Source organism: Jaculus jaculus, chromosome 1, assembly GCF_020740685.1.
Source record: "Jaculus jaculus isolate mJacJac1 chromosome 1, mJacJac1.mat.Y.cur, whole genome shotgun sequence".
Lineage (NCBI taxonomy): Eukaryota > Metazoa > Chordata > Mammalia > Rodentia > Dipodidae > Jaculus > Jaculus jaculus.
Genome location: NC_059102.1, coordinates 220,900,185 through 220,913,468, shown reverse-complemented (window position 1 = coordinate 220,913,468; position 13,284 = coordinate 220,900,185).

The window sequence follows — 13,284 nt, the reverse complement described above, 5'->3', positions numbered from 1 at the left end:
CATAGTGAATTCCAGGTCAGCCTCGCCTACAGTGAGACCCTACCTCAAAAAACCACATACACACACACACAATAAAATAAAATAAAATAAAAATTTTTAAAAAGCCTACACCTTAGGTCCCGGATGCAACTTCCCTGGCCTCACATCTTGGGACCAGTGAACCTCACCTGAGAGCTGTGCCAATAAACCTGAACTAGCTTTACTAATCTGGTTCCTCACATTGGTCAAGCCTTTCACAAACTAGCCTCAAATTCAATCCTGCCTCTGGTTCTGAAGGGCTAGGATGATAGACATGGGCCAGCACACCCATCCTAGTCCCTTCCTATCAGTGACACCTCCTGTGTGATCAAAATGCTGGTAACATAGACAAGTCATTCCCAAGGAATGGTTCTTGCTCCTCACTAAGGTCCTCTGCAGCACCCCTAAACCTGACCCTACCACTCATCCCAAGTTAGGGCAGAACCATCTCTGCGCTCCTCTGCTATGGCTTCAGTTACTGTAGGAGAGGTCACGGTGGCTTTGGCAGTCTGGACTGAAGTTTCTTCAGGTACCCATTTTTTCTTTTACATGTGTGCTGGCTGTCTGTTCAAGCTAGACTAGCTAGCTAACAAGCACCAAGGATCATCCCATCTCTGCCTCCCCAGCTATGATTAAAGGCACACACCCACACACCTGGCTTTTACTTAGGTGCTGGAGATCTGAACTCGGGTCATCATACTTACATAGCACAGGCACTTTTACCCACTGAGCCATCTTTTCAGCCCTTTTTGTTGTTTTCAATGTCTTGCTATGCAGTATAGGCTGACTTTGAATTCATAAACCTCCTGCTTCGGCATCATAAGTGCTGGGATCACAAGGTTGTGCCATTGTACCTGGAACCCAGTAGTAACAACTTACTGCCTACATAGCTCTTCAAATTTGAAACAGCTGTAAAAGCAAATCTATATGCAGATGTTTAAAAGAATTAGGTAGACTCCTCTACATTAAGCAACTTACAAAATATATACATGGGCTGTGAATAGTGCTTTATTTCTAGAAAGATGCCCAAGAGACAGCTCTGGAGCGGATGGGGGTGTGTGTGTGTGTGTGTGTGTGTGTGTGTGTGCGCGCGCGCGCGCGTATATATGTATATATATTTCTTAATTTTAATTTTTATTTGAGAGTGACAGACAAAGAGGCAAACAGAGAAAAAGAGAATGGGCATACCAGGGCCTACAGCCATTGCAAACCAACTCGAGACACGTGTGCCCCCTTGTGCATCTGGCTAAGTGGTTCCTGAGGAATCAAGCCTCAAACCAAGGTCCTTAGGCTTTACAGACAAGCACTTAACTGCTAAGCCATCTCTCCAGCACACATACATATATTTTTCTTTTCAAAACTGACATTATGCCAAGTGTGGTACTGTATGCCTATTATTCAAACACTGGTGAGGTTGAGGTAGGAGGATCAGGAGCTCCTCAACTACATAGAAAGTTTAAGAACAGCCTGGGCTACAAGAGAACATGTCTTTAAAAGAAAAAGGTGGAGGGAGGGTGAATCAAAATATAAGAGGATAAAAATAAATCATATGGAAACTTCCTTTTTTGGACAATGGAACACTCAGGAGCCATAGATTGCTACTTGAAAATTTTCAGTGCCAGAGACAGGATACCTTCCAGTGAGTTGTTGGCCAGGGAAGTCCCTGATAACCCCAAAACATTACAGGCCATTGTCAAGCCCTTGGTTTCCCACCCTACTGCTAAAGACTCCACATATTTGAGCTGCAAGGCCACTGAGAAATCCTGCTGGAACTGAGCTGATAACCTCCTTCATGTAGACCAGCTGACAGAAAGCTGGAAGAAGCCATTCTGCATGCAATTCAATGGGAGAGAGAGAAATCACCAATAAAGATACGCAACAGTGGACACTGCAAGCCTTATATTTGGCCAGCTAGGCTAAATGAGCCTAACAGGTGTAATAGTGGCACATCTGTCATAGTGAAAACCAACTGCCCTCTAATTGGACTGGAGGCCTGCTCCATGGGAGGGAATACATCTCATACTGAAAACCTAAAACAGGGGGAGTCATGAGCCCTAGAGGTGTAACACCTCCTGCTGGCTGGCTAAATCTATATACTATGCATATCAAACTGCCCAGTAAGCACTTCTCTTAATGTTCATACCTATATATTAATGCTACTCTCACTTTTGGTAGAGAACTTTCCCTTTTCACATGGCAATGACCTTGGGATGACTCAGAAGGCATCATGGTGCTGGGAAGAAGTGACAGGAATGGTTAGCTATAGCGCTGCAATATCTCTATCACACCTTCCAAAGCTCAGGATCTATTGCGGAAGAGGTGGCAGAAAGAATGTAAGAGCCAAAGGAAGGGTAGGATTCCTTACAACATGCTCCTCCAGAAACAAAATGACCTGGATATCAGTGACCTCACAGTGCCTGATACCACCTACATAACACCATCATAAATAGGGGGAAAAGATCATGACATCAAAATAAAAGAGACTGATTGAGAGGAGGAGGAGCTATGATGGAGAATGGAGTTTCAAAGAGGCAAGTTGGGGGAGGAGGTTGTTACCATGGGATATTGTCTATAATTATGGAAGTTGTTAATTAAAAAAAAAACTTTTTGAAAAAACTTTTCTTTTTCAGGGGTAAGATGGCAGCATACTAGCCATACCAAAGCTGCCAAAGGGGAGAAATAAACAGAAACAGAGCAAAATACACTCTTCTACTGAAAAGTGAACGTATGTAAGTTATTATCAACCACGACAGAAAAACAGGACAGACCAAGATCTTCCAGAAAGGAGGAAACTGGCCAGAATCCCACCAATGAGCCAGCAGCCCCGATCCATGAGCCTCCAAGGCCGCAGCACAGAGCTGCAGGAGCAGAAACAAGGTGAGGGGATTTTCCACTCACATCAGCCTCCTCGCAAAGTCAAGAAACCTGAAGGAGAAGACAGCAGGGGCCAGCTGAGCAGCTGATGAAGGAGATCACAAACAGGACCAGCTGAACAGCTCTGGTACAACTCTGGGCACCCTGCAAAGCCTCCCACCCCCCAACCGTCAGGCCGTGAATGTCCAGAGAACTCATTCCAGCTGCCCAGTACCAAAAGGGATTGAGGTGGGCACTCAGCATTGGTGAGATTGGAAGCCATCCCAAAAGGTAACAGGGCCTCCTTATACAAAGCTAGACACGTAGACCTGCACTAGAAGTGCTAATCTCTCTTTCCACATCAGGAAAGGTTATGTATAACATTTGAATGATATATTCTCAGTTTACCCTTCTCAAATAAGCTGTATTTTGGTGTTGACCACTGTTGTCTTTGATGTTTCCTGATTTTTAGGGCCTTTGTCTTTTTCTTAAGTCTCTATTGGGGGCAGGAACTGACAGGCCCCAAGGCTAACTTGGAACCAGTTTCGGACTAGAAATCACAACTTCCTAGTTGACAGGATTATGGTTGTGGGGCAACACACACCCTTACGGAATTTGGCTTTACTAGATTATCTATTTAGTTTAATCCCCACATATAAATACTCTGTGCTGGTTTTGAATGAATGTCTATATTGCTTAGCTGAACGTTAGAATTTGCATCACCCAGTCTACAACAACACTTGAATAACAGGCAAGCTCAATACCTAGGGTCACTTCTGGTGTTTATCTTGGAGTATAAGATATACCTGACACCTGAAACTCCTACACTGAAGATATATATATAGATATGGTCAGATTTAGACAGCTAAGAACACTGCAGATAATTAGAAAACCTAAGCATCAAATCAACTCAAGATGCAAAAGTCTACACAAGAAACACACAAAAAAAATCAAGACAATACAATCCCACCAAAAATTATAAATCCATCAGAAATGACCTCCAGTAAGACTGTTTTAGATGAAATGCCTAAGATTTCAAAAAAAAATGATGATGTCTATACTCAAAGACATCCAAGGAATCAAAGAAGAAACTAATTCCTGAAGGAATCCCAAGAGAACACAGGAAACCAACTTAAGTAAGTAAATCAATACAAAACATGAATAAGGAAATAAAAATAATGAAAAAATGCCAATCAGAAACACTAGAGATGAAAAAGAGAGTAAGACAAATAGAAAACTCTGTAGAAAGTCTCACCAGTATAATGGACCAGGAGAGGACAGAATATCTAAACTAGAAGACCAGGTAGCAGATCTAATACAGTCCAACAAAGAGAAGGACAAACTAATATTAAGACATGAATGGGGATTTCAAGACATTCGGCACACTATGAAGAGATCAAACATGAAAATTTAGGGTATATAAAGTAGGAGATGCAATTCATGAAATAACAGTTATTTTCGACAAAGTCATAGAAGAAAACTTCCCAAGTAGGGAAGTGATGTCAAGACAGATACAGGAAGCCTACAGAACCCCAAACAGACAAAATCAGTAGCAGAGGCAAGTAAGCTAGAAAGGGGATATAAAGGGAATAGAAAGGGAGGGACGAGGGGAACTTAATAGGTTGGTATTATATTTATGTAAGTAGAAGAACAGATAAATGGAGGTAGAAAGGCCTAAGTGAGGTAAGAGAAACAGATTGAAGTAAGGGAAAGGTTGAGGGAGGGCTAATCAAAATCTAAGAGGATATAAATAAATCATATAGAAACCTACTTTTTTGAACAATGGAACATTCAGAAGCCATAGATTGTTACTAAAAATTTTCAATGCCAGGGAGGGATACCTTCCAGTGAGTTGGTGGCAAGGGTGGTTGCTGATGCCCCCAAAACATTACAGTCCATTTTCAAGGCTCTTGGTTTCCCACCAGGAATAGATTGTAAGACCTTATTCCTGAAGACACCACAGGGATGCAAGGTCACTGAGAAATACTGCTGGAGCTGAGCTGAAAACCTCCATGTAGACCAGCCAACAGAAAGGGAGAAAAAGCTACATTGCATGCAGATCAAGGGGAGAGAAATCACCAGTGAAGATACTCAACAGTGGACACTGCAAGCCTTAACTTTAGCCAGCCAGACCAAATGAGCCAACAGGTGCAATAGTGGCATGTCTGTTATGGGGGAAGCCAACTGCTCTCTAACTGGACTAGAGGCCTACTCTACAGGAGGGAATACATGCTTGATACTTAAAACCTGTAACAGGGGAAGTCATGAACCCTAGGGATGTAATGTCTTCTGGTATATGGCTAAATGTATATACTATGCTCACCAAACTGCCCAGTAACCACATCTCTTAGTATTCACACTCATATATTAATGTTACTCTCACTTTTTGCTAGAAAGCTTCTCTTTTCAGATGCCAGTGACCTTGGGATGACTCAGAAGGCACTTTGGTGCTGAGAAGAACTGACAGAGGAGTCTTCAGCACTGAAACATCTCTATCACACCTTCCAAGGCTCAGGGTCCATTGCGGAAAGAATGTAAGAGCCAAAGGAAGGGTAGGACTTCTTACAAAGCACCCCTCCAGACACAAAGTGTCCTGGATATCCATGACCTTGCAGTACCCAACACTACCTACATAAGAACATCATAATATGAAAGAAAGATGATGACATCAAAGTAAGAAAGAGACTGATTGAGAGGGGAAATGGATTTGAGGGAGAGTGAAGTTTCAAAGGGGAAAGTCGGGGGTGGGAGGGAATTACCATGGGTTATTGTGTATAATTATGAATGTTGCAAAAGAAAAGTAAATTAAAAAAAAAGGTTAGGCTTGGTGGTGTACACTTTTAATCCCAGCACTCTGGAGGCAGAAGTAGGAGGATCGCTGTGGGTTTGAGGCCAGTGAGACTACATACTGAATTTCAGGCTATAATGAGAGCCTACCTAAAAAAAAAAAAAAAAAAAAAAAAAAAAAAAAAAAAAAAAAAAAAAAACCTGCCAGGCATAGTGGCACACGCCTTTAATCCCAGCATATGGGAGGCAGAGGTAGGAGAACTGCTGAGAGTTCAAAGCCAACCTGAGACTACATAGTGAATTCCAGGGAACCCTGGGCTAGAGTGAGACCCTACCTTGAGGGGAAAAAAAAAATTCTGGCATATTGTACATATTTCTATATCTGGATCTGTGAGAAGTAATATCCCATAGCATCATGTGTTCCTAAATATTCTCCCTTGGGTCCATCTATAGGGCTATAGTATTCTGTGACAGGGATTGTTTCCATCATAATTCCTGGTGGAATGGAGTTTACTATTCTGGGGCTGCAATTCACAGTGAACAATGTAGTCCAAGTTTTCAACTGAGAATAAAACTCACAATATATGTGCATGTAGTTTTAAACACCTTCTATTTTGCTTCCTTAGTCTGTTTTCTATTGCTAGAACAAATCACTTGGTATCATCAAGGGATTTTTTTTTTTTTTTTTTTTTGGTGTTTTTGGAGGTAGGGTCTCACTCTAGCTCAGGCTGATATGGAATTTACTATGTAGTCTCAGGATAGCCTCAAACTCAAACTTGAATCTCTGCCTCCCGAGGGCTGGGATGGATTAAAGGCGTGCGCCACCACACCCAGCACTCAGGAGGCAAAGGTAGGAGGATCGTCATGAATTCAAGGCCACCCTGAAGACTATGTATTGAATTCCAGGTAAGTCTAGGCTAGAGTGGGACCCTACCTAAAAAAAAAAAAAAAAGAGAGAGAGAGAGAGAGAGAGAGAGAGAGAGAGAATTATTTGGAGTAAGACCCTATTTTTTTTTAAAAAAATATTTATTTAGCTTATGGTTCAGGGAAGTCTAAGAGCATGGTGTCTTATCTGCTTGGCACCATTAATGATCCTCTTGCTACACATGCTGAAGGCTCTATATGGGACGAATGTGTATCAGCACAGACTTCTTTTAAAAATTTATATATAGTGAGATAGATATATTCATTTGCAAGGAGATTTAGAGAGAGAGTGTGTGTGTACCCTTGAAATTGGGCGCATCAGGGCCTCTTGCCACTGCAAACAAACTCCAGACACATGTACCTCTTTAGAGCTTTATGTAGGCACTACAGAACTGAATAGGAGGCCATTTCCCCAGCCTGCTCTTACTTAAAAAAAAAAAAAAAGGGCTGGAGAGATGGCTTAGCGGTTAAGCGCTTGCCTGTGAAGCCTAAGGACCCCAGTTCGAGGCTCGGTTCCCCAGGTCCCACGTTAGCCAGATGCACAAGGGGGCGCACGCGTCTGGAGTTCGTTTGCAGTGGCTGGAAGCCCTGGCACGCCCATTCTCTGTCTCTCCCGCTATCTGTCTTTCTCTCTGTGTCTGTAGCTCTCAAATAAATAAATAAAAAATGAACAAAAAAAAGAAAAAGAAAAAAGAAGTCATTTGCACATGCGTTTGCCAGCCAGCATCTCTTGCCACTGCAAACAAAAAAACAGACATTTGTGCTACTTTTTGCATCTGGCTTTGGTGGGTGGCTCTGGGTAATTAAACTAGGGCCAGCAGACTTTGCAAACAAGCACCTTAAAATCATTGAGCCACCTTTCTAGCACCCACACTCCTTGTGTTTTACGAAATAAAAGGATCTTGTTCAGGCTATCCTGGAACTCAAGGTAATCTTCCTGTCTGAGCCTCCTAAATTCTGAGATCACAGGTGTTAGATACTATGTACCTCTCATGTAGCCCAGGCTGGACTCCAACTGACCACGTAGCCAAGAATGACCTTGAACTCGACCTGCCTCCACCTTCCAAGTGTTGGGTTTATAGCCCTTTGCTAACATGCCTGATTTGCTTGCCTGTGAAGCCCCAGTACCCACATAAACTAGCTGCACAAGGGGCACATGCATCTGCAGCTCGTTTGTAGTAGCTAAAGGCCCTGGAGCACCCATTCTCTCTCTGTCAATTTGTCTTCTCTCAATATCTCTCTGCTTGCAAATAAATAACTTTTTTTTTTTGGGGGGGGGCTTCAAGGTAGGGTTTCGTTCTAGCCCAAGTTGACCTGGAATTCACTATGTAGTCTCACCATGATCCTCCTACCTCTGCCTCCTGAGTGCTGGGATTAAAGGTGTGTGCCACCATGCCTAGCTGCAAATAAGTAACTTTTAAAAAATAAATAAATAAATAAATAAAAATGAAGCCGGCTGTGGTGGCGCACACCTTTAATATAATCCCAGCACTTTGGAGGCAGAGGTAGGCGGAGCACTATCATGAGTTCGAGGCCACCCTGAGACTACATAGTGAATTCCAGGTCACACTGGGCTAGAGTGAGACCCTACCTCGAAAAAAAAATTAATAAAAATGAAACATATTTTCTTTTAAAACAAACAAACAACAACAACTAAACTCCTTATATAGCTGAGGATGGCCTTGAACTTCTTTCTTTTTTAAAAAAATATTTTATTTATTTGAGAGAGGAAGAGAAAGAGAATGAGAGAATGGGTGCACCAGGGCCTTCAGCTGCTGCAAATGAACTTCAGATGCATGTGCCCTCTTGTTGGCTTATGTGGGTCCTGGAGAATCAAACTGTGGTCCTTTGGCTTTGCAGGCAAGCACCTTAACCATTAAGCCATCTCTCCAGCCCCTGGCCTTGAACTTCTGATCCTCCTGCCTTTTTACCTTCTGATTGCCAGGACATTAGGTGTGTGCCACAATCTCAAGATTATGCAGTGCTGGAAATGGAGCCTAGGCCCTTGTGCACACTAGGCAAGTACTCCACCAACTAAGCTAAATTACCAGCCCATGGGCTTTTTGTCTTACACCCTTACTGACCTAATAGTAAGCTGGAGTTCACATTCATGATGCCATTTAATATGCCACAAAATCCTATCATTCAAGACATACTGTATCAAGCTGGGTGTGGTGGCACATGCCTTTAATCCCAACACTTGAAAGGCAGAGGTAGGAAGACTGCTGAGAGTTCGAGGCCATTCTGAGACTATATAATGAAATTCAGGTCAGCCTAGGCTACAGCAAGACCCTACCTCCAAAAAATACACACACACACATACACACACACACACACACACACACACACACACAAACACATCATAGCCATAGAGTATTACAGAAAAGGATGATTATTTTTCTTCTTCAGGGTTAGGGGGTCAAAATCCTCAATGGTGAATGCCCATTCTAGGAAAGAAAATAGGCAGGAACTTCCAGGTAGGAGGGAAAAATGTAGATGGAATCCCCAAGACCTCTTTTCTTGCATATCTGCAAAGGGGACATCCCTTCACAACAGTGTCCCTTCCTGGGTAGGTGGCTTTGCTGGCACTGGTTCCTTGAGGTCTTTCTGTTTAGTGGAAGGTTACTCGTATACTCAATGGCCTCAAAGTTCCCAACCTCCAAGTGAATTTTCTGGATTTAACTCTAAGTATATACCATGACCCCTGTAGCATGTAACATTATTTGGGCTGAGAGTCCCTAGCCTCATAGGGGTCGTATATTAGTTACCTTTTTCATTGTGGGGACAAAATACCTGACAAAAATTAGTTTAAAAAGAGATGGCTTAGTTAAGGAATCAGGTTCAATTCCCAGTACTCACATAAGCCAGATGCAAGTGGTTGTGCCTGCATCTGGAGTTCGTTTGTAGTGGCCCTGATGCACCTGCCTATTCATTCTCTCTCTCTCTGCCTCTTTCTCTAAAAAAATAAAATTAAAAAAAAAAAAAACACTAAAAAGTTAGTTTAAGGGAAGAATGATTTATTTTGGCTGTTTTAGGTTACAGTCTATCACAGCAAGGAAAGCATGGTGACAGGAGTAGGAAGCACCTGGTTACACCATGTTTGTGGTGTGTGGTGCTCAGCCACCTTTCTTCTCCACCCCTACCCCACCCAGATAGAGTCTCAATCTAGTACAGGCTGGCCATCCTCAAATTCATGGCAATCCTCCTACCTCTGTCTCCTGAGTGTGAGCATTAAAGGCATGAGCCACCATATCTGGCTCCAGCTTGCTTTTTAAAATTTATTTTATTATTTATTTATTAGAGAGTGGGTGTGCCAGGGCCTTCAGCCACTACACACTAACTCCAGATATACGCACCACCTGTGCATCTAGCTTATGTAGGTACTGAAGAATTGAACCGGGGTCCTTTGGCTTTGCAGGCAAATGTCTAAACTGCTAAGCCATCTCTCCAGTCCCCAGCTTGCTTTTTTTGTTTGTTTGTTTGGGTTTTTTTTTCTTTGTTTTTTGAGGTAGGGTCTCAGGCTAGCTCAGGCTTACCTGGAATTCACTATGTACTTAGGGTGAACTTGAACGCTCCAGGGATCCTCCTACCTCTGCCTCCCAAATACTGGGATTAAAGGCATGGGCCACCACGCCGAGCCCCCAGCTTGCTTGCTATTCAGTCCAGAACAGTTAAATTGAGTCTTCCCACTTCAATCAACCTAATCAAGATAATCTCCCACAGGCATGCCTTTTCCCAGGTGATTAAAGTTGACAATAAACCACCACAGGGCCCTTGTACAGTGAGGGCTCACTCGCTGACCTTCAAAAGCTTTTCACTTCCTCCAACTTCCTGTGTGTCCTTATGAAAACTAAATTGCACCTTTCCTTCTCTTATATTCTGGGTGTAGATCTAGGAAAAATGTCTAATGAAGCACGAAAATCAGTCAAAATCTGACTGAGTCCTGAGCCACAAATGGAGCCTTGGTAGTCAGGAGTGCAAGAGCTGTTGGCCAAGTAGATGGTCACATTGCTATACTTGGTCTCCACCATTAGGTTAAAGCACAGGTGAAGTGCTAGTACCTATCATTCATAAACTGCAGAAGTCAGGCCACGCTCAGAGAAATAAGCAGAAGAAGAATGAGTCTGACTATACTAGAAATGCAACCAGTTAACTGCAAAAACACCTCAGTCCTTGGATAAGGCAGCTAAGGCTGGAACATTTCCATAGGCAAAGGACCAGGAAGGCCAGAGGAAAGTCACAGGGCAACTTGCAGGGACATGGTGGGCTGACAAGGAGAGACCCAGCTGCCCTGCTCAGCCTTAAGATCTCTTTAGCCGTAGTTGAAGATTAAGGTGGAATAAAGATAATGTGACCCTGGGTGAGGAACTTGTGCTAAGCCTCTTTTTTGCCCCTTGTGCGCAGGAAACGCTGGCACATCCTTGTACTGTGTGACTTAGGGAAAGCAGATGAGCAGATGCCCTACTTTGCCCATATAAGCACCACTTTGCAGAAGGTCCCATAGGAGACATTTGCACTTGAGAAGCTAGCAGGGTGCAAGCAGAGCTTAAATCCAGGGTGTAGGTGCTAGCTGGGTAAAAATAACTAAGTGCATGTTATAACCACTGTCTTTTTTTTTTTTCCTTCGAGGTAAGGTCTTGCTCTAGCCCAGGCTGACCTGGAATTCACTATGTTGTCTCTCAGGCTGGCATCAAACTCACAGCAATCCTCCTACCGCTGCCTCCCAAGTGCTAGGATTAAAGGCATGCACTACCATGCCCAGCTCACCAATTTTTTTTTTTAAATATTTAACTCCATACACATGCACCACCCTGTGCATCTGGTTTACATGGGTCCTGGGGAAATCGAACCTGGGTCCTTAAGGTTTGCAGCCATTAAGCCATCTCTCCAGCCTTACCACTGGTATTCTCTCTAAGTTTTTATTTATTTGCAAAAAGAGAGAGAATGGGCACACCGGGGTCTCTTGCTATTGAAATGAACTCTAGATGCAAGTGGCACTTTGGGCATCTGGGAAGTCGAACCCTGGCCATCAGGCTTTGCAAGCAAGCAAGTGCCCTTAACTACTAAGCCATCTCTCCAGTCCATCTTGTTGTTGTTGTTTTTTTTTTTTTTTTGAGATAGGGTCTCACCCTAGCCCAGGCTGATGTGGAACTCACTCTGTAGTCCCAGGCTGCCCTTGAACTCATGGTGCTCCTCCTACCTCTGCCTCCTGAGTGCTGGAATTAAAGGCTTATGCCTACACAACCAGCCTATCATATTTTTGTTGTTTGTGTTTTGAGGAGAGTGCCAGAGAGGGGGAGAGAATTGGCACACCAAGACCTCCATCCACTGCAACCAACTCCAGACGCATGCACCACCTTATGCACATGTGCAACCTTGTGTGCTTGTGTCACCATGAGCATCTCGCTTACGTGGGACCTGGAGAGTTGAACATGAGTCCTTAGGCTTTGCAGGTAAGTTCCTTAACCATTAAGACATCTCTCCAGCCCCACTAGTTTATTTTTAACCATAGTCAGTGACCAACTGCACAGAAATTCCTGTTGATGAAAAGCTTTCCTTTCTAAAGTTCCAAACTCCTGCCTACTCCCAATACTATAATAAACCAAGTGCTAACAACGGTAATGTCAAATCAACAGGGTCATATCGAAGGGGACATCTAAACCAGCTGTGATGGCATAGGGCCTATAATCCTAGCACTCAGGAGGTAGAGGATTGCTACGAGTTCGTGGATATCTTGGACAACAGAATACCGGATTTGTCAAGGCTACATAGCAAGACCATCTCAAAAAGAAACTAAAAAAAAAAAATCTGGCTGAACATGGTAGTGCCTGCCTTTAATCCCAGCACTTGGGAGACAGTGGTAGGAGGATTGCAGTAATTTTGAAGTCACCCTGAGATTACATAGTGAATTTCAGGTCAGCCTGGACTAGAGTGAGACTTCACCTTAAAAAAAACAAAACAAGGGGCTGGAGAGAAAGTTTAACAGTTAAGGCACTTGCCTGCAAAGCCTAAGGACCCAAGTTCGACTCTCCAGGTTCCACATAAGCCAGATGCACAAGGTGGCACATGCATCTAGAGTTTGTTTGTGGTGGCTAAAGGCCCTGGCATGCCCATTCTCTCTCTCTCTCTCCTCCCTCTCTCTGTCTCAAATAAATAAAATAAAAACTTTTAAGTGGGGGGGACTGTTGAGATGGCTCAGCGGTTAAGTCGCTTGCCTGTAAAGCCAAAGGAGCCAGGTTTCACTCCCTTGTACCCACGTAAAGCCAGATGCACAAAGTGGTACATGCATCTGGATTTCGTTTGCAGTGGCTAGAGGCCCTGGTGCACCCATTCTCTCTACCTGCCTCTGTGTTTGTGTCAAATAAGTAAAATCAAATGTTTTTTTTTTTTTTTTGTTTTTTTTTTGGTTTTCTAAGGTAGGGTTTCACTCTAGCCCAGGCTGACCTGGAATTCACTATGTAGTCTCAGGGTGGCCTTGAACTCATAGCAATCCCCCTACCTCTGCCTGCCTCTTGAGTGCTAGGATTAAAGGTGTGCACCACCACGTGGAGCTGTGTGTGTGTGTTTACAAAAACAATAAATAGGGCTGGAGAGATGGCTTAGCGGTTAAGGTACTTGCCTGCAAAGCCAGAGGATCCACGTAAGCCAGATGCACAAGGGCAGGGGGGTGGAACATGCATCTGGGGTTTGTTTACAGTGGCT